The 22,093-nt window shown below is 46.2% G+C and overlaps 1 long non-coding RNA gene across 1 annotated transcript; it reads left to right on the top strand.

Annotated features, from left to right (window-relative positions):
• Nucleotides 1-18,589: 18,589 nt before the first annotated feature.
• On the top strand, nt 18,590-21,803 carry LOC119951892. The gene is made up of 3 exons (XR_005457706.1): nt 18,590-18,705; nt 18,868-18,985; nt 21,311-21,803. It is a non-coding gene; the product is annotated as an uncharacterized LOC119951892 (long non-coding RNA).
• The last annotated feature ends 290 nt before the right edge of the window (nt 21,804-22,093 follow it).

Below are 22,093 nucleotides of genomic sequence, written 5' to 3'. Positions count from 1 at the left end.
CTGATTTCCTAAGCATCTCCCCATTTAGAAAATAGTTTATGCCTCCATTTCTCCTTCCAAAGTGCATAACCTCACACTTTTCCACATTGTATTCCATTTGCCACTTCTTTGCCAATTCTCCTTGCCTGTCCAAATCCTTCTGCAGCCCCCTTGCTTCCTCAATACTACTTGTCCCTCTACAGATCTTTGCATCATCTGCAAATTTAGCAACAGTGCCTTCAGTTCCTTCTTCCAGATCATTAATGTATATTGTGAAAAGTTGTGGTCCCAGCACCGACCCCTGAGGCACACCACTAGTCACAGGCTGCCATCCTGAAAAAGACCCCTTTATCTCCACTCTCTACCTTCTGCCAGTCAGCCAATCCTCTATCCATGCCAAGATCTTACCCTTAACACCATGGACTCTTAACTTCTTTAAAAGTCTCCTATGCGGCACCTTGTCAAAGATCTTCTGGAAATCTAAATAAATTCCGTTGATCTTAATTTCAGTATCCACAACACAAAGTTCCAATCCCTATCTCATCCAGCAGTGCCTGTGCAATTATCCTTTCTTTACTGGAGAAGCATGTTGTAGCAACCTGATACAAAATCTCCAACTAGGAGGTGTTGCAGGTTTCGGTAAGGAGGTTGGGCTTTCTCTTATTCAAGATAGTGATTGCCTGGTACATAGAAGGTGAGAATGTTACCTGTTGCGCATCAGCCAAAGTTTGTTCACAACTATGGAGGAAGAGTAGCTCTGGTTGTAACTAATAGATCGCTAACACTGTGACTACAACAATTCTATCTGCAATGCGTATTTAGTTCAAATATAGCAAAATCAAGGCGAATTAAATTCCAGGTCACTACAAAATTTCACAAGCAAGTATAATTCTTCCAGACTGAATGCAGACTTGATCTAGTCCTAACCAGTCTATTCTGATTTACATCAGGATATTAATACTATGTTCAGCTGAAGTTATGCAAATTCTTACAGAACGGTTTGCTCGAGAGATGTAAAACCCTGATGAGTGAACATTGACTTGTTATGGAATGTATTAAATATAGATTTGAATAACTGTTGGTAAATATTTTTATAGTTTACAAAGCAAATAGTATAGAATCTACTAAAGAATCATTGGGGTTGGATTTCTGCAGAGGGAGGGTTTCCAAAATGTCTGCCGCAATTTGAGCAGGAATTATGGGTGTTATTGTTAGAAAAGCTAAAAGAATTGTGCTCGTTTTTCAGACTGAGGTTATAGCGAGCTAATGTGACTAATATTTTCAAAATTATGAGAGAGATTAACAAAACTTATTCGGTTATATTTTTCAGCAAGGTGAAAGCTTCAAAGACCTGAAATAGGGGTTAAATTAAGAAGTTTTGAGTCAAAAGTGATATGAGGCAAACTTTCATTTATAAGTCTCAGAGTCACTGCAGTGAAAAAGCCCATTGAGCAGACACCGACACTCCGAAAGCGCTCCCTACCTTAGTCCACGCCCCCACCCTATCCCCCGTAACCCAGTAACCCCACCTGACCGTTTTTGGACACTGAGGGGCAATTCTTCATGGCCAATCCATCTAACCTGCACATCTTTGGACAGTGGGAGGAAACCGGAGCACCCGGAGGAAATCCACGCAGACGTGGGGAGAACCTGCAAGCTCCACACAGTCACCCGAGGCTGGAATTGAATCCAGGTCCCTGGAACTGTGAGGCAGCAGTGCTAACCACTTTTTGTTGAAAAAGCTGTCACTGAAGATTAGTGAAGTGAAGAGTCTAAATAGGTTTGTGGTAGTCACCACTGTTGTATATATCACATATGAGATGTAATACGGTAAGGCTCCTGTACTACAGGTACGGGGGTAGATCCCTGCCTGCTGGCTCCACCCAATATCGGAGTATAAATGTGTGGGCTCTCCGAGCTGCAGCCATTTCGGCAGCAGCTGCGGGTGGCTCCACATCTCTGCTTAATAAAGCCTTGATTACACTCTACTCTCGTCGTAATTGATAGTGCATCAATTTATTAAGCAGAGATTTTACAACGATGGACCTCCGCATCAAGCCAGATCGCCTGCAGCTGCACCCTCAAGCAGACAACGCCAAGTTGGCCTTCACCCACTGGCTAGCTTGCTTTGAAGCCTACATCGGATCTACGACAGAACCACCCACAGAGGCACAGAAATTCCAGATCCTGTATACATGGCTGAGCTCTGATATCTTTCCCCTCATCCGGGACGCGCCCACTGAGCTGAGGCCATGGCGCTTCTGAAAGAGAACTACACCCAGCAGACCAACAAAGTCTACGCCAGGCACCTCCAGTCCATGTGGCATCAAATCCACGGTGAGTCTGTGGAAGATTTCTGGCGTGCCCTGCACACCCTGGTGAGGGACTGCAATTGCCAGGCCATTTCGGTCGTTGAACATTCTGAACTCCTAATTAGGGACGCTTTCGTTATGGGCACAGGGTCGGCGTACATCCACCAGCGCCTCTTAGGAGGGGCTACCCTCGACCTCGCAGCGACCAAGAAACTCGCGATCTCACTAACGGTCGCCTCCCGTAATGTACAAGCCTACGCCCCCGACCGCACGGCGCCCCCCTCCTGGACACCCCACCAGCGAACACCCCATCGTGGACCCCACCAGTGACCGCCCCATCGTTCACCTCACCAGCGACCGCCCCAAGCCTGCACCGCGCAGCAGCCAGCCAACACCGGGGACCCAAGTGCTACTTCTGTGGACAGACACAGCACCCCCGGCAGTGCCCGGCGCGGAGCGCACTTTGCAAGGCCTGCGGGAAGAAAGGACATTTTGCTGCTGTGTGCCAGGCCCACTCGATTGCCGCTGTAACCAGGCCCATTATTCCTGCACCCCCCGCGTGCGACCCGTGGGCGCCGCCATTTTTGCCCCTGCAACCCACGTGCGGCCCATGGGCGCCGCCATCTTGCCTGCCTCAGGACACATGCGGCCCGTGGGCACCGCCATCTTCCCCCCATCAGGCCTCGTGCGGCCCATGCGCACCGCCATCAGGTCACGTGCGCTCCGTGGGCACCGCCATCTGCACCACCTCAGGACCCCTGCACCTCATCGGGCCGCTCATCACCTGCAACGGCCTCCGACCAGCCAGGGGCCTTCCAACACCAGCTACAGCTCACCTCCATCACGATCGACCAGTCCCGGCCGCACAACCTCGCAACCGCGTCGACGACGGTAAAGGTTGATGGGCACAAGACATCGTGCCTTCTTGACTCCGGGAGCACAGAGAGCTTCATCCACCCCGATACGGTAAGGCGCTGCTCCCTCGCGGTACACCCCATCACACATCTCCCTGACCTCCGGATCCCACTCCGTGGAGATCTGGGGTACTGCACCACCACCCTCAACATCCAAGGCGTAGAGTTCAGCGACTTCCAGCTCTACATCCTCCCCAACCTCTGCGCTGCCTTGCTACTCGGCCTGGACTTCCGGGGCAACCTACAAAGTCTCACTCTGAAATTCGGGAGGCCCCTACCACCCCTTACTGTATGCGGTCTCACGACCCTTAAGGTCAACCCGCCTTCTCTGTTTGCAAACCTCACCTCGTATTGCAAACCCGTCGCCACCAGGACCAGACGGTACAGCGTCCAGGACAGGACCTTCATCAGGTCTGAGGTCCAGCGGCTACTGCGGGAAGGTATTATCGAGGCCAGCAACAGCCCCTGGAGAACCCAAGTGATAGTTGTGAAAACTGGGGAGAAAAACAGGATGGTCGTTGACTACAGTCAGACCATCAATCGGTACACGCAGCTCGACGCGTACCCCCTCCCTCGCATATCTGATATGGTCAATCAGATTGCACAGTACCGGGTCTTCTCGACAGTGGACCTGAAATCTGCCTACCACCAGCTCCCCATTCGCAAGGCAGACCGCCCGTACACCGCGTTTGAAGTGGACGGCCGCCTTTATCATTTCCTTAGGGTTCCCTTCGTCATCTCTAATGGGGCCCGTATCTTCCAACGGGAGATGGACCAAATGGTTGACTGGTACGGACTGCGGGCCACCTTCCCGTACCTGGATAACATCACCATCTGTGGCCACGACCAGCAGGACCACGGCGCTAACCTTTCCAAATTCCTCCACACTGCCAAACTCCTCAACCTCACGTACAACAAGGAGAAGTGCGAGTTCAGCACCAACCGCTTAACCATCCTCGGCTATGTGGTGCAAAATGGAGTTCTCGGGCCCGACCACGATCGCATGCGCCCCCTCATGGAACTCCCCCTCCTCCACATCCCGAAGGCCCTCAAACGATGCCTGGGGTACTTCTCTTATTACGCCCAGTGGGTTCCTAACTATGCGGACAAGGCCCGCCCACTCATCTAATCCACCACTTTCCCCCTGACGGCCGAGGCTCACCAGGCCTTCAACCGTATTAAGGCCAACATCGGCAAGGCTGCGATGCATGCTGTCGATGAGACGCTCCCCTTCCAAGTCGAGAGCGATGCATCAGACGTCGCTCTGGCCACCACCCTCAACCAGGCAGGCAGGCCCATAGCATTCTTTTCACGCATCCTCCATGCCTCCGAAACCCGGCACTCCTCTGTTGAGAAGGAGGCCCAAGCCATTGTAGATGCTGTGCGGCATTGGAGGCATTACCTGGCCGGCAGGAGATTCACTCTCCTCACTGACCAATGGCGGTTGCCTTCATGTTCAATAACACACAGCGGGGCAAGATCAAAAATGGTAAAATCTTGAGGTGGAGGATCAAGCTCTCCACCTACAATTACGGGATTTTGTATCGCCCCGGTAAGCTCAACGAGCCCCCAACGCCCTATCCCGAGGTACATGTGCCAGCGCACAAGTGGACCGACTCCGGATCCTACTCGATGCTCTCTGTCTCCCAGGGGTCACCCGGTTCTTTCACTTCATAAAGGCCTGCAATCTGCCCTCCGCCATTGAGGAAGTCAGGGCTATCATAAGAGACTGACAGGTCTGCGAGGAGTGTAAACCGCACTTCAACCGGCCAGACCGCGCGCATCTAGTGAAGGCCTCCTGCCCCTTTGAACGCCTCAGCATGGATTGTAAAGGGCCCCTACCCTCCGCTGACCCAAACACGTACTTCCTTATCGTGGTTGACGAATACTCCAGATTCCCCTTCGCCGTCCCTTACCCCGATATGATGTCTGCCACCGTCATCAACACTGTCTTCGCCCTGTTCGGTTTCCCCGCTGACATCCACAGCGACTGGGGATCCTCATTCATGAGTGATGAGCTGTCTCTGTACCTGCTCATCAAGGGCATCGCCTCGAGCAGGACGACCAGCTACAACCCCCGGGGAAACGGGCAGGTGGAGCGAGAGAATGGGATGGTCTGGAAGGCCGACCAGCTGGCTCTATGGTCCAAAAATCTCCCGGTCTCCCGCTGGCAGGAGGTCCTCGCTGACGCCCTTCACTCCATCCGATCGCTACTCTGCACTGCGACTAATGCAACCCCCCATGAACATCTCCTTGCCTTCCCCAGGAAATCCACCTGCGGGGTTTTGCTCCCAACGTGGCTGGCAGCTCCAGGACCTGTTCTCCTCCGCAAGCATAGCATGTGTTGCTCCACAAGACGGACCCATTGGTCGAGAGGTTACAGCTACTCCATGCAAACCCGCAGTACGCCCTGATGGCCGCCAAGACACAGTCTCCCTCAGGGACCTGTCACCAGCTGGTCCCCCCCCCCCCGCCCTGGCGCCATCCTTCCTCCTCCCAGCGCACCACACCACAGCTCCCGCTCCATGATGATCCGTCCTCCCCTTGCTCCCACCCGGGGATGAAGATGAGGTCTACACGCTCCCGGAGTCACCGGTAACCGAGGCGACGCCTGCATCGCCACCGGGGCTGCGGCGCTCACAACGGACGATCAAGGCACCCGATCGGCTGAATTTGTGAACTTTCCCCAAAATGTTAACCTTAAAATACCTGTAAATAGTTTTTCCACCCCCCCCGCTGGAATCTTTTAACAGGGGGTGAATGTGGTAGTCACCACTGTTGTATATATCACATACGAGATGTAATACGGTAAGGCTCCTGTACTACAGGTACGGGGGTAGATCCCTGCCTGCTGGCTCTGCCCAGTAGGCAGAGTATAAATGTGTGGGCTCACCGAGCTGCAGCCATTTCGGCAGCAGCTGCACGAGGCTACACCTCTCTGCTTAACAAAGCCTTGATTACACTCTACTCTCATCTTGTCGTAATTGATAGTGCATCAAGGTTTAAGGCACAATTAGATGCATTTCTGAAGAGATGGAGTATTATGGTGAGAAGACAGATTGAGCAGCATTCTGATTTATTGAAAAGTGAAGTGTTTGCTGAGTTAATGAATGTTCCATTCTTCTATTTGAGGAAGTTGAATTTCCATGGTCTTTGTCCCAATTGTTCACTACAAATTTAAATTTGAAGTAAGATCTGTGGAAAGCCCAGAGAAGCAACGTAGATACAGTAGCGTTTATGCCATTTCCCCAGATTGCTTGCCAAAGTCGCGGGGTAGAATCTTCCCAGTCCTGTAAGGGCAGGCTTGAAGACAGCAGGACTGAGAGCAATGTTGGGAATATAAGCACCATATAAGCAAAGGACTGCATGTTCTCGCCTCTGAGCCATCTTTTTAGAGGCAGATTAACGCCAATAGAGGCCTTTATATTCACCTCTTCCACCAGAGAAACTTTGATCAGCGGCCGACAGTTGTGATCACCAGTCACCCTGTCCCTAATTGGATGGACTGCCTCTTAATTGACCATGATGTGGAGATGCCGGTGTTGGAGTGGGGTGGGCACAGTAAGAAGTCTTACAACACCAGGTTAAAGTCCAACAAACCTGTTGGACTCAGGCAGACAAGTTGACAGCCAGATTGGATTAGGACCTGGAAATTATTCTAACCTTCAACTATTCTGAAAAGTGCACAAGATTATTCCCATGGTGGGCAATCGGGGAAATCTCACATGGAAATTACAGTTATGACCGGTCGAGGTTCCCCAAATTTGTTACATTTTGGCTGAGATACCTCCAAACTCTGATTCCCTGGGTTAGGAGGGATGAACTGGCTTCCCTTTTGTATTCTACGCCCTCAGCTGGTCATAACAAGAGTAGTATTAAAAACAATCCCTGTTTATGGATATCTTTTCCCAGTTTCAATATTTATCTTTAAAGAGTGAGTTTATCAACTACTAAATACAAGAAAATGATAGAACACATGCCTTCACATTCATACAGATTATTAGTGAGAATTGAGTCCTATGCAAGGAATTTTAAAAAAATATACAAAACCATTAGAAATAGGAACAGAAGTAGACCGTTCAGACCCTCGAGCCTACTCTGCCATTCAATAGGATCATGGCTGATCGGACATTCCTCACGCCCACTTTCCTGCCCTCACCCTTAACCCTTGATTTCCTTATTGATCAAAGATCTATCTATCTCAACCTTAAATACATAAAACAGTCCTTGACTTGTCCGTGAGACAAGTAGACAGTGGAACGTTACGGCTGTTACGATTCATGATTCAAGTAGCGCTGACTTCAGAAGGTGAAGAATCGGTTTGAGATTTTAATGTTCCTCAGTTTGGCTGAGAATCTTCCCTCATTCCCTTTTCAGCTGTGACTTGGCTGACTTGGCTTGCTTCAATAATCAGAGAAAGAGAGTACCTGAACGTCCTTTTTCCTGTGTCGCATGTTGCCACACCCAACACCAGTCAACTCTGACTAAGCTTTACAGCTGACGTTTATCCCAGTCTTTGTATATTTCTGACAGCTAAAACCTGCAAATCCATCTGGAACATTGCTCATGGGACATCATTCCTGCTGAGACGATACTCAACTCCCATTGTCTCCCATTATCTCTATATGAGATGGTGATTAGTTCCTGAATGGCAGTTGTACTTTTTGATGTACCTTTGTCTGGAAACGGTATGATTCCATTGTCTCTTACTTAGTATCACCCCCAGCAATTCAGCCAATGACTGAATTTCCAACCTCAACCACCTTTGGGCTGATATATCCATTTTCTTTAAATCCACAGGTCTTACTTAAAGTTCAACATTTCATGCATAATTTGGTGTTCCTTCTCCACCAATGTGGCATGGTGAATGCATGTGATAATTCGAGCTATTTCTCACTTTACACATGTGAAATAGCATTGCCGTATCATTATAAAATATTGATCAGGCATTTTCATAAATAACGTAACCAATCCGTTAATTGAGCAGATGGATGAAATATCCCATGGGTCCAAGCTGCAACGAAATGAGCACATCATGTTATTTGACACTAGAGATAAAGTGAATCAGAGCCAAATATCCCCAAACATCAAATATTTTAATACTCAGTCGATATCTGATTGCCGCAAATGATTAAAAGCAACTCTTGTACTTTACATGCTGCTACTTATGCTCACTATCAAGTGACATTTTAAAGATCTGACTCATCATCTTTTGATTTTCATATGCGAGAAATAAAGAACCTAAGAAAATATCAACTCAAACATATGACAATCCTCCTCAAACCGCCCAGAATCAAGGGCTGGAATTCTCCGGTCATCGGGATTCACTTTTCCTGCTGATGGCACATCCCCGCTAGTGGGTTTGGCAGCTATGTGGGATGGTTTCAGTGGGAAATTCCATTGACAAGCGGTGGGAGTATAGAATCCCGCTGCCAGACAACGGTGCGCGTCTGGGGGACCGGAGAATCCTGCCCACAATTGGCCCGTAAGTTTTGTGTACCGGTGGAAAGGCATGGCCCGCAGATACTCAGTGAGCAACGTGCGCACATACCTGCACCGGCTGTAGCCATGCACTAGTCTAGGGTGTCGTAATGTCATTTTGACCCCCTCCAGCTCCTCCATTTCTGGTGGCAAGTCATCTTCTGGGTGAATGTTCACTCATTGCTGAAGGGCAAAGATGTTCAATACACAGCACAGTACAACTGTTGTGAGGTTTATCTTCCTTGTTAAGACAGTGCAGCAGTTAGAGTTTGGCTTCAGATCATCCTTCAAAATTTTAAGTGGCCATCCCATTGCTTCCTTTCTGAAGTGCAGTCTCCTGGCACACATCTCCTCTGATATCATTTCATATGCTATCCTTTGCCTGTACGCTCTTAGGGGTTACTCCAGATTTTGAATCTGCACTGGATTCTGCAATACCTGTCAGAGAGATAGTTCACATTAGCTGACAGGAGGTTTGCACATGTCAACTGAGGCATTAAGCTTTGCTGAAGTATTTTAAGTAATCACTGAGGCTTGTAAGGATCAATAATACAGTATCTTAAATAACACAGCTTAAAATACATTGCAAAACCCAGATGTGCTTTAGCTCCACATCAGCTGTGAAGACAGTTGTACTAATAACCACATCCTTAAAGGAGCAAAGAGCATCAGCATCAAGGCCATGATCATCTGAAATCATCTCCGCTGAGTCCCAATTGCCAAAACAAATCATCTTCACTCAGCTCAAGGAAGGCTCCCGAACAAGAGAAGGACAAAGGAAGGACAAAGACACCCTGAAGGCTTACCTCACAAAATGAAACATAAATGTCAATGCCTAGGAGATCCTTGCTCAGAAGACACCTACTTGAAGAAACCTCCCGATTGAAGGGACACGATTCTTCAAAGGCATCCAATGGCAATAAGAGGCCCAGAAAAAGAGCCTGAGGAAGGAATGCCAACAACCTAGAGTCCAAGGATGGCATGGTGGCACAGTGGTTATCACTTCTACCTCACTGCACCAGGGACCAGATTCAATTCTAACCTTGGGTGACTGTCTATGTGGAGTTTGCACATTCTCCCCGTGTATGCATGGGTTCCCTCCGGGTGCTCCGGTTTCTTCCCACAGTCCAAAGATGTGCGGGTTATGTGGATTGGCCGTGCAAAATTGCTCCTTAGCATCTAAAAGGTTAGGTGACATCATGGGGATAGGGTGGGGGCATGAGCCTCGGTGCGGTGCTCCTTCAGAGGCTCGGTGCAGACTCGATGGGCTGAATGGCCGCCTTCTGCACTGTAGGGATTCTATGATTCTAGTTCTTCTCCATATTCTGCACTGAAATCTTCTTATGATATCCTTTCAATACTAAATAATCTTAAACAATGGACAATATGAGTGTTATGGAAATATCTGTAACACAGCTTTTAACAGATGGTTATAACTAAACCTTTTGTCATCTCCCAACATTGTTGATTTTTGTTTATATCTGACTCCACAGGTGCTGGCTATGCTCAAGTATTTTGTACCCCACTGAGTGTCCATTCCTTGTATATGAGTCAAGTTAGTGAGTGTTATTATATTTAATTAAAGATATAAGAATATGATAAATAGGAGCAGGAGTAGAGCACAGAGCCCCACACGCCTGCTCTGCTGTTCAGTTCGATCATGGTTGATCATTCTGCTTTGCTACACCTTTCTGTCTGCTCCCCATATCTCCTGCTTCCCTGAGAGAACAAACATCGATCCATCTCAGCCTTGAATAGATTCAATGATAGACCATCCACAATCCTACGGAGCAGAGAATTCCAAAGATTTTCAGTCCTCTGAGCGAAGACATTTCTCCCTATTTTAGTCCTCAGTGATGCATTATCCTGAAGCCTTGCCCTTATATTTTTAATTCCCCAGCCAGGGGAAACAACCTCAGTGTCTACCCTGTCAAGCCCCTTCAGAAGCTTGCATGTTTCAATAAGATCACCTCTCATTCATCTTACCTCCAGAGTGTATAGACCCAATTTACTCAACCTTTCATCATAGGATGATTCTCTCATCCTAAGGACTAATCTAGTCAACCTTTGATATACCACCTCCAAGGCAAATATGTCCTTCCCGAGATATAGAGACCCAAACTGCACACAGTATTCCAGGTAGGGTCTCACCAAGGCCCTCTCCGACTGCAACAAGTTTTATGGCATAGCAGATGGTAAGTGCCAGGCTGCTCAAATCCCAAAGGGAAACTTGAATCAGCTGCCACAATGGTTTCAATTTATATCTTATGAATAACTATCTGATGGCAAGAGAAATAAATTTCAGACCACTTGTGACAATTATAAATATTAAATTTAAACATTTGTTAAATTTTTTTAAAAAACACTTAAAGACACAAAAACACCTTCATACCATTAATAGTACATCTACAAACATTTCCTAAAAGATTTTGGCTTAAATCAGCTCAGAGTTAAACCCCCTTTTCATGGCAACAGTCCTCATAGATTTTCTAATCTATAAAAACTCCAGTAACATTACCATACAATGCCATGCATTGGGGAAAATCTACAGGCTTCTCCTGTCTGAGGGTAGTGGCAGCTGGTGTTCCCAGGTCAGACTCCAGCACACACTGTCTTTGTGTAATTGGAGTAATTAGAGTGCTACCTGTACATTCTAACCACTGAGTAATGGCATCTTCAGCTAACTCTCCCACCTCGGCCTGTCCTCTGGCCCTGCACAAACTGAGCCCTTGCCTCTCCTCCTAAAGGTCCCTTCCTGGGATGCTGCTCATCTTAGCCCCTCTCCTTCCTGCCCCTCTGTTCAGAGGATGTTGCACCAGCTGAATACACTATCCCCATTAGATAAGGTGCAGAGGACCAGTGTCTTTCAAATGAGAGATCACTCTGCTGCAATCCTGTGGGAAATACTGCAGGGAAGATGAGGTCCTGAAATGCTGAAAGGTTGGTTTGAAAAATTCATGAAATCCAAAGAAACTCAGGGACAACACTGATCACTAATCACACAGTAACAAACTGGCAATGGCAGAGAAAGTTCTGCTGCTCTTGGATGAGGAAACGATAAAAATGTGATTTTCACCCATTTGCTTGGCCAACGCGATGAGCTGCAAATCGCACGGGCAGTGGAAAATCGCTGTCTATTGGCTTGTTAATGGAATTAATTGGCCCTTTAATTGTCGGCAGGCGTGTATCTGATTCACATGCATGTCCACCGACGATGAAATTGTGCGCATGCACAGTGGCGTGGGGAAGCACGCCCAAAGTCATTTGACAATATTTTACATTCAGTTGGATCAAGCACATGCCCTGCTTCCAAACGTAGAAATCTGGCCTTTGTTTCTATAATGCTATATTTTGTGATTGTTGTCACTGTACAAGACACAATAACATCCCAGAAATAATTGTACATCAAGAGGTGAAAGGGTGGTGGGAAGTATAAAAAAAATACCATCGCCAGGGAACGAGTATTTGGAGAATTATTAAAACTAAAGGCTGTCAAGTCCCGAGGCTCCGATGGACTTCATCCTCACGTCTTAAAAGAAGTGGCTGCTGGAATATTAACTGCATTGGTTTTAATTTTACTTCCAGTAAGTTTTATTGCCAAATATTTTTGGGATAAAATATAGATCTGTTGATTTTACCAAAACAGTAGATGGAAGTAAAAAATTATCCCTTTTTCTCTTTCTGTTTTGTTGCGAAAATTAGCAAAAATAGTGGCCTACCTTTTCTAGTCCAGCCTGCCGGAGGAATCATTATGGGCTGGACCAATAATTTGACAGGCCAGTGAAAATGCTTTGGGTGGTAATTTCTGGTCCCTGGGCTGGCGGGACTGGAAAATCCAACTGTGGTGAATCACAATCCTAGTAATTCACACTGTGTTATACTGTATGTGTTGTGTTTTGGTAAGCTCGGTATACGAGCAGTTGCGCGGCTCTGCCCATAGGGGGAGATGAGGAATTTGTACTGGGCTCCACCCTTGGCTCCGCCCATGGTTCCGCCCATGGCTCCTCCCACTAACTGGAAGTATAAAGGTCTGCGGTCGTGAGCCTGCTGCCAGTTCATCTCGTCGCAGGCAGGCTCTGTTGTAAGACTATTAAAACCACTGTTCACTTCCAACCACGTGTCTTGTGAATTGATGGTCACATCACCCATCCAGGGTCTTCGACCCTTCAATAGCTAGACATTGATGTATAGACATAAACAGTAAGTGAGGAAGACCAGTAACTACATCCTGAACCTGAAATCTCTCACCACATTCCCATGATTGCCTGTGGCTTGAAGCCAGCTGCTCTGAAGCATTCACAATCCATTGCTGTGGTGTCCACATAATTAAACACAAGGGTGCTGACTGATTTTATCCTTTGTGATTTTATGCATACTCAGGGAGTTCAGGTTTTGTGGTCCAATTTGTTGGCATGGAGCACTGTAACTGCTCCCGTATTGATGGATTGCTGGGTGGCTGAGAAGGAGTTAGATAATGGGGCAGGTGTGATACTCAAAAAAACTATCGTTGAAAAGGATCACGGAAACATTGTTGTGAGTACATCTTCACTTTCACATTCCCCGGGCAAGTCAAACACCACCCTGACGTGGATGTAGATTGCCTTTCCTACATTGTCACTCAGTCAAGATCCTAGATTCCCCAACATTATTTTGGCAACAATACTCTCAGCGTTAGGACTGTAATGGTTCAAGGAAAAGGCCCATAATCATCTTTTCAGAGCACCTTGGCGCCTGAAATAAATGTCACACGTCCCAAGAACAAATTTTAAAATGTTTTCAGTTTCTTTAAAACCAAAACTAAAATAATGAGTAAATGAGAATTGCCTCCAAAGGTTGTTCCACAAATAAATGTTATCAAATATTATCAGAATCAAAATTCAAGAATGACAATGCACCAAAAAAGTGCTTTGAATATTGCAACAAAAATATCAAACAAAGCTTAATACTCCCAACAGTTACACTGCAGACAAAAGTCTAAATCCTGTTACAAGACACAGAATTTTACGTTGCTCAGGAAGGCGCACACTTGACCTGGAAGCACGTGGAATCATGTGAAATGGTGCCGGGTGCACATCCTGCCATCACCGTGCACTCGTGCAATAGATTAGTCGGTGGGCCCACGCAAGAGTCGGAAACATGCCCACCAACAATCAAGACGGAATTTCACACATTAAGGTGCCAATTGAAAGCCATTTTATGTGGTCTGTCTGCTTTAACGGTTGGCTGATTGACCAGGTGACCTTTATGTTTCAGCTTCAATTTCGATCCAGGGCAGGTTGAACTGTCAGGGCAGAAATAAAATTTAACAAGGTGTATGGGGAGTGAGGTATGTGTGTGATTATGCTGCCTCGATACTCTGCAGAGCTTTTCCGTCGCAATTTACTTTTCAGGGGTCCCTGTGACAGCTCTGACACACTGACCCTCTGACGGAGCACACTCGAAGCTCCAGCCAGCACCCTTCCTCGTCTGTGCCTTCCCTCTTTCTGTCCTCCTGGGCAGCCTCAGCCTTTCACAGCCCGTGTTTCACACTGTCCACCTGTTCGTTGGCTACCTAGCCTGAAATTGCACACTGGGTCTGATGGCGGGCGGGAGTGCCCATTTCACGCTGACTTCTGGGACCGAGTGTGTCCCGACAGACGAAAAATTCAGGTCAAGGAATTGTATCCATGATGGTCATTTAAATATATTTTACAAACTCTGTGGGGTTTTACGGAAGCTGCGGTTTTAAGTCCAACACATAGAATACCATTATCTGGATCTCAGAGCGGGTTCTGAAACAACAGGGAGATCCACTCTGCCAGGTGACCACCCAGTTAGTGAATAAAAGCAAAATATTGTGAGCACTGGACAACTGAAAGAGAAACAGAAAGTGCAGGAAATGCTCAGTGGATCTGACATGCTTTTTTTGACCTGAAACATAACTCTCTTTCCCACTCCACAAATGCCCTGCTATTTCAAGCACTTACTTTTAACCCAGCTAAGTCAAAAAATTGTATATAACCACCAGGATGTCCAGAATGGTCATTGACCGATATTGGAGCCTATAAAATTACGCTATTTAAAAAAAAACAGTTTGTTATTAAACATTTAGGCAAATGAAACAATTCTGATTTAATTTATTTTACTTAAGACTCATTTTGAGTGTAGCTATTATTGTTTCCAGTACATTGGAAATTTGTAATATGGCACTCAGAATCTTGATGTGGCACGTGAATCCAGCCACAATGGCAGATTCCTATTGATTACTCTGTGCGGCTAGATCGCTCACACTGGGTTCTGATTTTCCTTGAAATATGGAAACATTGCTGGAATTGTTTCCCCACCTGCTTCAGAACCCAAACATCAAGTCAAAGCCTTCCCTGTGGGGAACAGTTACCATTTGTACTGATCCCAGAATTGGTCGATTCATGACCAAAGGGCGGCAGGCTGGAGAAGCTGGTGGGCCAATAGAAGGCCCTCCAGCACTGAAGGAGCAGTCGGCTGCCTTTTCAGATCAATGAATGAGAGGATATCTCAAGATGAAGGTGCCCGATCACTCTCCAACTGTTGCCTTCGTCACTGAGCCTCCTTTCTGGTGGGAAGGGAGGATCCCACACATTGGTCTGCAGCTGAGGCCAGGCATGGAGATGGCCTCCAAAGTTTGCCTGAAGCATTGGCCACCTGGTCTGCTGTTCGGAGGCCCCCTCCGGGCAACTACACTGTTGCCCAATGCCTCCGCAAACTCAGAGGCTGACCAAACAGCTCCAGTCAGACTATGATAATTGGCCTTAACGGACTTTTGAACAAGCTCAATGAGAAATATGTGGTGCTTATGGATTGAGAGCCCTGTCACCCATCCCACCTGGGGAAATGGACTAGTAGCAGGATGGTGCTGCCAAACTGGCACACTGGTTGGCAGCACCAATTTACATGCCTGCCCGCTTCTGTGCTCACTCTTTATTTCTGCAGAGCTGAGATGTACCATGTGCAGTGATGCTCCATGTTTCAATGCAAAATGTAACCTGGAAGACCATTGTTCCCCGTCAATGTAAAGAATTTGCATTTAATGATTGTATGATTATTTGAATGATCATTGTCTGATCTAGCCTCATATACATGACTTTAGTGTCTACTGTACTGCAGTTACAATTACAGCAATAGTCTGAGGGGTTACAGTCTGAGGATACGGGGTAGACCATTTAGGACAGAGATGAGGGGAAATTTCTTCACTCAGAGAGTGGTTAGCCTGTGGAATTCATTACCACAGGAAGTAGTTGAGTCCAAACCATTGTATGGTTTCAAGAAGGGGCTGGCTTAGCACAGGGCTAAAAAGCTGGCTTTTAAAGCAGACCAAGGCAGGTCAGCAGCACGGTTCAATTCGTGTACCAGCCTCCCCGAACAGGCGCCAGAATGTGGCGACTAGGTGCTTTTCACAGTAACTTCATTTGAAGCCAACTTGTGACAATGACCGATTTTCATTTCATTTTTCATTTCATTTCATTTTCATTTCCATTTCATTTCTCAGAAGCAGTTAGATATAGCACTTAGTGTGAAGGGGATCAAAACATATGGGGGAAAGCTGGATTAGACATGATCATAATGAATGGCAGAGCGAGCTTGAAGGGCCGAATGGCCTCTTCCGGCTCCTATTTTTTTCTATGTTGGATCAGGAACCTCCAGAACTCGTCTTATTACGCATCTTCAATTTGGCTCAATCGTATGTGGGTCTAACCGAACTAAATCGCTGAAAAGGCTGAGCCAAAGGAAATAATGTAGTTGAAAAATTAACTGAGCTCCAACAATTACAGCAAGTATGGTTTTGTATTTCATGACAGAACAGAGAAATCTGTCTCTCTGCAAATGATTGAAACTGGTTTGGTTACTGCCCAGCAGGATCAGATTGCCTGTTTGTTGTGAGGTTGTCTTCCGGCATGGTTGTCTAGTCACTCTTTGAAGAATGCACAAGAAACTCTGCATGAAAGCAAAGGGAAAGAAAGCACAATGAGAATTAGTTTGGATTTATTTGAAAGATAAAGCCTGAGCACAATCTAATAATTTCATTGTACAGCATTCAGGGACTTGTAACTACAAATATTAAAAGACTAGGTTCATAAAGAGAATAGGAAATATTTTTAGTTTATGGGGAAAATTTCACTTTGGACTCTCGTACTGCATCAGCACACAGCAGATAAAACAGCAATTGGCCTACGACTTTCCACCCATGAAAACTATGAAAGGCTTTGAGAGAATGAATAAGAGCAAAACATTTCCTCTCGTTGTGTACATAGCATGTCCATATCACAAAATGAGGATAGGAAAATTTGCCTTATAATTGGCCTTTTTTTGTCCCCATTTTCCACCTCAGTCAACCTATAATTCTTGATTTGATTTTTGATTTGATTTGATTTATTGTCACATCTACCGAAGTACAGTGAAAAGTGTTTTTCTGCAGCAGTACGTACTAGACAAAAGAATAATCAACAGAGAACATTGACAAATGGTACATCGACAAACAGTGATTGGTTACAGTGTGGAACAAGGGGCCAAAGCAAATACATGAGCAAGAGCAGCATAGGGCATCGTGAATAGTGTTCTTACAGGGAACAGATCAGTCCGAGGGGGAGTCGTTGAGGAGTCTTGTAGCTGTGGGGAAGAAGCTGTTCCTATGTCTGGATGTGTGGGTCTTCAGACTTCTGTACCTTCTGCCTGATGGAAGTGTCTGGAAGAAGGCAATGCCTGGGTAGGAGAGGTCTATTATTGACTTCTTGTAGTTGCTGCTTGTAACTTAAAATTGCCGAGCCAAAATTTATAGGATTGAATTTTACAAGAGTCGTATTGTGCCCCCACCTCCCCCCACCTCGCCCCCACCTCACCCCCACCTGTCTGCCATCAGAAAAGTTAAAAAAGACATTGATGTTACGCTGGACGATTGAGTATGTCTTCTGCCTCTCAGTGGATGGAAGTCATGCCCTCAAGAGCTGTCGGCCAATCTGCTAGGTCAGCGGGTCTTGCAATCCCAGCACCACCCAGAACTCAGTCGTGGACACTGCTGGGGCTGCAAGCAGTCCCATGAAGAAGGCAGATACATCAGGAGCTTTTAGATGGAGTGGGATCGGGCCCCTATGGAGAGGGGTTGATGGGGGTGGAGCCTGGGTTTTGGAGGTCATGTGGGAAGGCACAAAGGGGGTTACAATCCTATGGGAGGGGGCAAGGTGCAGATGCCCCCATGAGCACAGGGCATCCCACAAAGGATGTAACTCACAACCTTCCTGTCTTTTCACCAACTTTGGTGAAAAGCAACCTTCCCACTGTCACCTATCTTTCACAGTCCAGAGAATATGGCACTGCAGGTAGATTGAGATCCTTAAGTGGCCATTAATTGACTGACTCAGGGCTTCAATAGGCTTAAAGGTAGGTGGATTTAGTGAATGCCTTATTCACACACTCCATGTGTTAAGGGGACAGTAAGGAGGGGTTGGCAGGAAGATAGCGGGCGACCTACTCATATTTTGCATCCCAAAAACATGTCCAGCAAGGGATTATAAAATCTAGCCCCTAAAAAAAATGAGTTTGTGCAATTCATGGAAGAACCCTGCCCGTATATTTAGCCATTTTGACCAGGGGTGAAAGGTGAATATTGGGAAACAGCTGGAGATCAAATCTTGAAATGAGCTTATAATCATTTAACCATCCACCCATGTGGACAGGATAATGAAAGAGTACTACACCTGCCATTCAAGAATGCATTTCCTTTTGCCTTTTATGGTCATTAATCTTCATTCTTTAAAAAGTGCATGTTGCAATCAAGTGCAGGTCCAAGCTCAACGTGTTGTGCAAACAAAGGTTTAAGTCTTGAAGTGCGTCAAGGAGTCAGGTGTACTCCTTCAACGTATCCGCTTGCTGAGTTACATTGCTGATGTAATTCTGTTTCCTCCTTTGTTAAACAAAGTTCTTGGATGCGTGAACTGCGTGGGCTTTTTGTACCTTTCTGTTTCAAGACAGAGACTCTTTAAGCAGAACTTTCTTGTAAGGCAACCATTGTAAGGGAAAGGATTATATCCAATATCATGTATTTATTTTATCAGCAAACTATTGAGTCAATGGAATATTAAGAACAGATTATTTCTGTCCTTTATAACATTTTCTGCAGTCTATGTTTGAAAATGTCACAAGCTTATCAAGACTCATGTTATCTTTGGCAGGATGCAATCCGGTGATGTCATAACAACCTGCAATTGCACTCGTATCCAGATACTGAAACTATGTCAATTCTGGAGATATCAAAGATGAATGTGCCGTGAGGAATTTCAGCGCCGATCTGTGAGTGTCTAAAGCCGTATTTGCATCTTACGTATTTCCGTTTCCCTGGAGACAAACCGCACAATTTCTAACCAATATTGTGTGAGCGATTGTAAAGTTTTGTTATGAATGTCACAATTTCAGATAAAAATTGATCAGTTGCACTAGCGTGACACTTAATCTGGGGTTTTCACTACTAGCACTGTCAGGATTTGTGCCACTGTGGGGCGGTTCTCTGCCCCTGAGAAACGTAGCTCAAAATCCAGAGAGGCGCTTCTCTCCACCATGATTGGGTTTTGGAATTTTCACCCTCCTCGCCAGTGGGGTAATGATAATTGTGCCACGGGAGCCCAGTAACCATATTTAAATACATTAGCATGTAATTAACGGTCACTTTCTCCAGACCTTCCCCCTCATGTCACTTACAACAGGTCTATAAAAACATGAACCACGTGGCCTCACCTCCAAGGGGTATATCAAAGGGGAGCGCTCAGGCAGCCATAATTCTCCAGGCCCTTCACTGCTCAAGGTGCACCGAAGAGGATGTGGGGGACACAGATAGGTTTAACTCTGGACTGGGGCTGGAGGTCAGTTCCTCAAACTCAGGGAGGGGTTACTGGCAGGCCTTACCTTCCTTTCATTTTGGGGCACTCCTTACTTTAAGGGGGTCTGGAGGCTGGCATGCAGGCATCGCTTCCTGTGTGCTCCTTGCTGGACTTGTGCCCAAATGCTCGGCTGAGCGAGTGCCCATCCTTCGTGGGAGTTGGAGAGTTGGTGCGAGGAGGTTAATCCTGAGGGTCAGCAATGGGGGAGACTATGAGGGGTCCCATAAGAAGCCATCTGCAAGGGTAGAGTGAGGTTCTCAGAAATGGGTTGCATCCTTGCCTCACGAGGAATGAAGACTCTCTCACTTCACTTGGGGAAACACAACTGAATTGTGAGCAGAATCTCACACTCAGACAGAACTGTGAGGACCAAGGGGTGGAACTCTACTTAATATCAATTCAACTTGTCCAGGAAGTTAATGTCTCTCAGGAATAAGTGTGCAGGGCTGTGAAATGGGAAAATGAAGGAGCCCTCTAGATATGCGTCTGTCATGCTCCTTGCAGGTTTCATTCTAATCTGCTGTGCTTTATCTGTTACAAGAGCCATTCAGTAGTATGACCTGCAATTTCATCCTTCATTGACAAGTCAATTGTGCCAATGAGAGATGCAGAGTTAAAGTTCACTGCCACTGATTGAAGTTCCAAGCATTGAACCCCAATACTAATACAAGAGTTTACATCTTACAGGATACACTGATGTGAGCCCCAATGCAATACTTAGAACCATAGAGTCCTAAAGCACAGAAAACACCCTATGGCCATCGTGTCTGCGCCGCTCAAAAACAACCGCCTAACTATTCTAATCCTATTTTCCTGCCCTTGGCACATAACCTTGTATGCCTTTGGATCACAATTGCACATCTAAATGCTTCCTCATGGTGAAGTCTATCTTCATTCACCCCATTATGGGTCACGACAGGGGTGGGGCGGGGGAGGCTTCTTTGAGCTGCCCAGCGAGGATGCAGATGCGGGAACCATGCATCCACTCAAAGCTAAGGTTGAGTGGGTGGGGTAGGGTTTGAATGGTTGGGAGAAATGTGCCAGTAAGAATATCGAATGTCTAGGTATGTAATCCCGGCGGTGTTAAGAAGGATAAGTGTGAAAGATATGCCAATGTGAGAGGGCAGGGTGTAAGGCAGGGGTGGGCAAACTTTTCCGTGGAAGGGCCACATTCAGAAATTCACAATTTTAAAGGGCCGCATAGTATATTAAGTAAAATAATTAATATTTAAAATAGCCAAAATAAAAGGTTTTTAAAGAAAAAAAAAGCAATTAATTTTTATTAATTAATATTTTAAAGAAGAAACTTTATATGAAACACATTTATTTGAAAAACAAAGTAACTCAGTTTAAAGAAAAAAAAGCAATTAATTTTTATTAATATTTTAAAGTAGAAACTTCACATGAAACACATGTTGTGCCGAGCAATGATCACCCTACTCAAGTCAACGTATCCACCCTATACCAGTAACCCAACAGCCCCCCCATTAACCTTAAAATTTACAAAAAAAAAATAAAAATTTTTTCTATTTGTTTTATTTTTTATTTTTATGACTTGATCTTGGTGGGCCGCATAAAGACCTTTGGAGGCCCGCGGGCCGTAGTTTGCCCACCCCTGGTGTAAGGCTTAGTGGAGAGCCATTCATTAAGGGGAAGCACATGGGTGGAGACCCCAGAGGAGTGGAGGGCAAGCCATTCTCAGGAATCCTCACCGCTCACTTTAGTTTTTTTCTCTTTTCAGCGCATGATTGGGAGGAAATAGAAGAAAAGGACCAAATAAGGGCAGATCTTGTTTTTTAAGTTAGAGCATCACAATCGGCACAGGCTTGGAGAGCTGAAGGGCCCGTTCCTGTGCTGTACCTTTTCTTTGTTCTTGATTCTGGAAACATTTACATGGAGCTCCGCAGTGATTGCACTGATTTAGTTTCCTTGGGGCGAGCGATTAGCATCAGGCCACCTGATCGGACCTGACACTTGTCATTTTTTGATAAGGTTCTGCTCTATGTGTTTGCCAATATATGTTAAAGTGCTTGAGTAGAAATGCAGCATTGCACCATTTGTTTGGCTTTGTGCCTACATCGCTGAACAAAGTTTGGAGTTCTGACTCATTTGTACTTATAAATTTGTGTATGTGTGTGTCTGCACGTGTGCCTTGTACCTTCAGTTATACCGCTTATGGGACACTGAATACAGGTGGGACATTTTCCATAGAACCCCTACAGTACAGAATAAGGCCATTTGATCCATTGAGTCTGCACCAATTCCCTGAACGAGCACCCTACTTAGGCCCACCGCCACCCTATTGGCATAACCCCACCTAACCCACACATCTTTGGGGCAATTTAGCATGGCCAATCCACCTACCCCACAACTTTGGACTGTGGAAGGAAGCTGGAGCACCCAGAGGACACCTACACAGATACATGGAGAAAATGCAAACTGTAGGGGGTTCTGCTGCGGGAGTGTGCATTCCCATGGCTTATTCCTAGCCCATTGAGGCGCTCCTATCCCGGTTCTGTGCTTG

Source organism: Scyliorhinus canicula, chromosome 17 (assembly GCF_902713615.1).
Source record: "Scyliorhinus canicula chromosome 17, sScyCan1.1, whole genome shotgun sequence".
NCBI lineage: Eukaryota > Metazoa > Chordata > Chondrichthyes > Carcharhiniformes > Scyliorhinidae > Scyliorhinus > Scyliorhinus canicula.
This window is presented reverse-complemented; position numbering and strand designations above follow the sequence as displayed.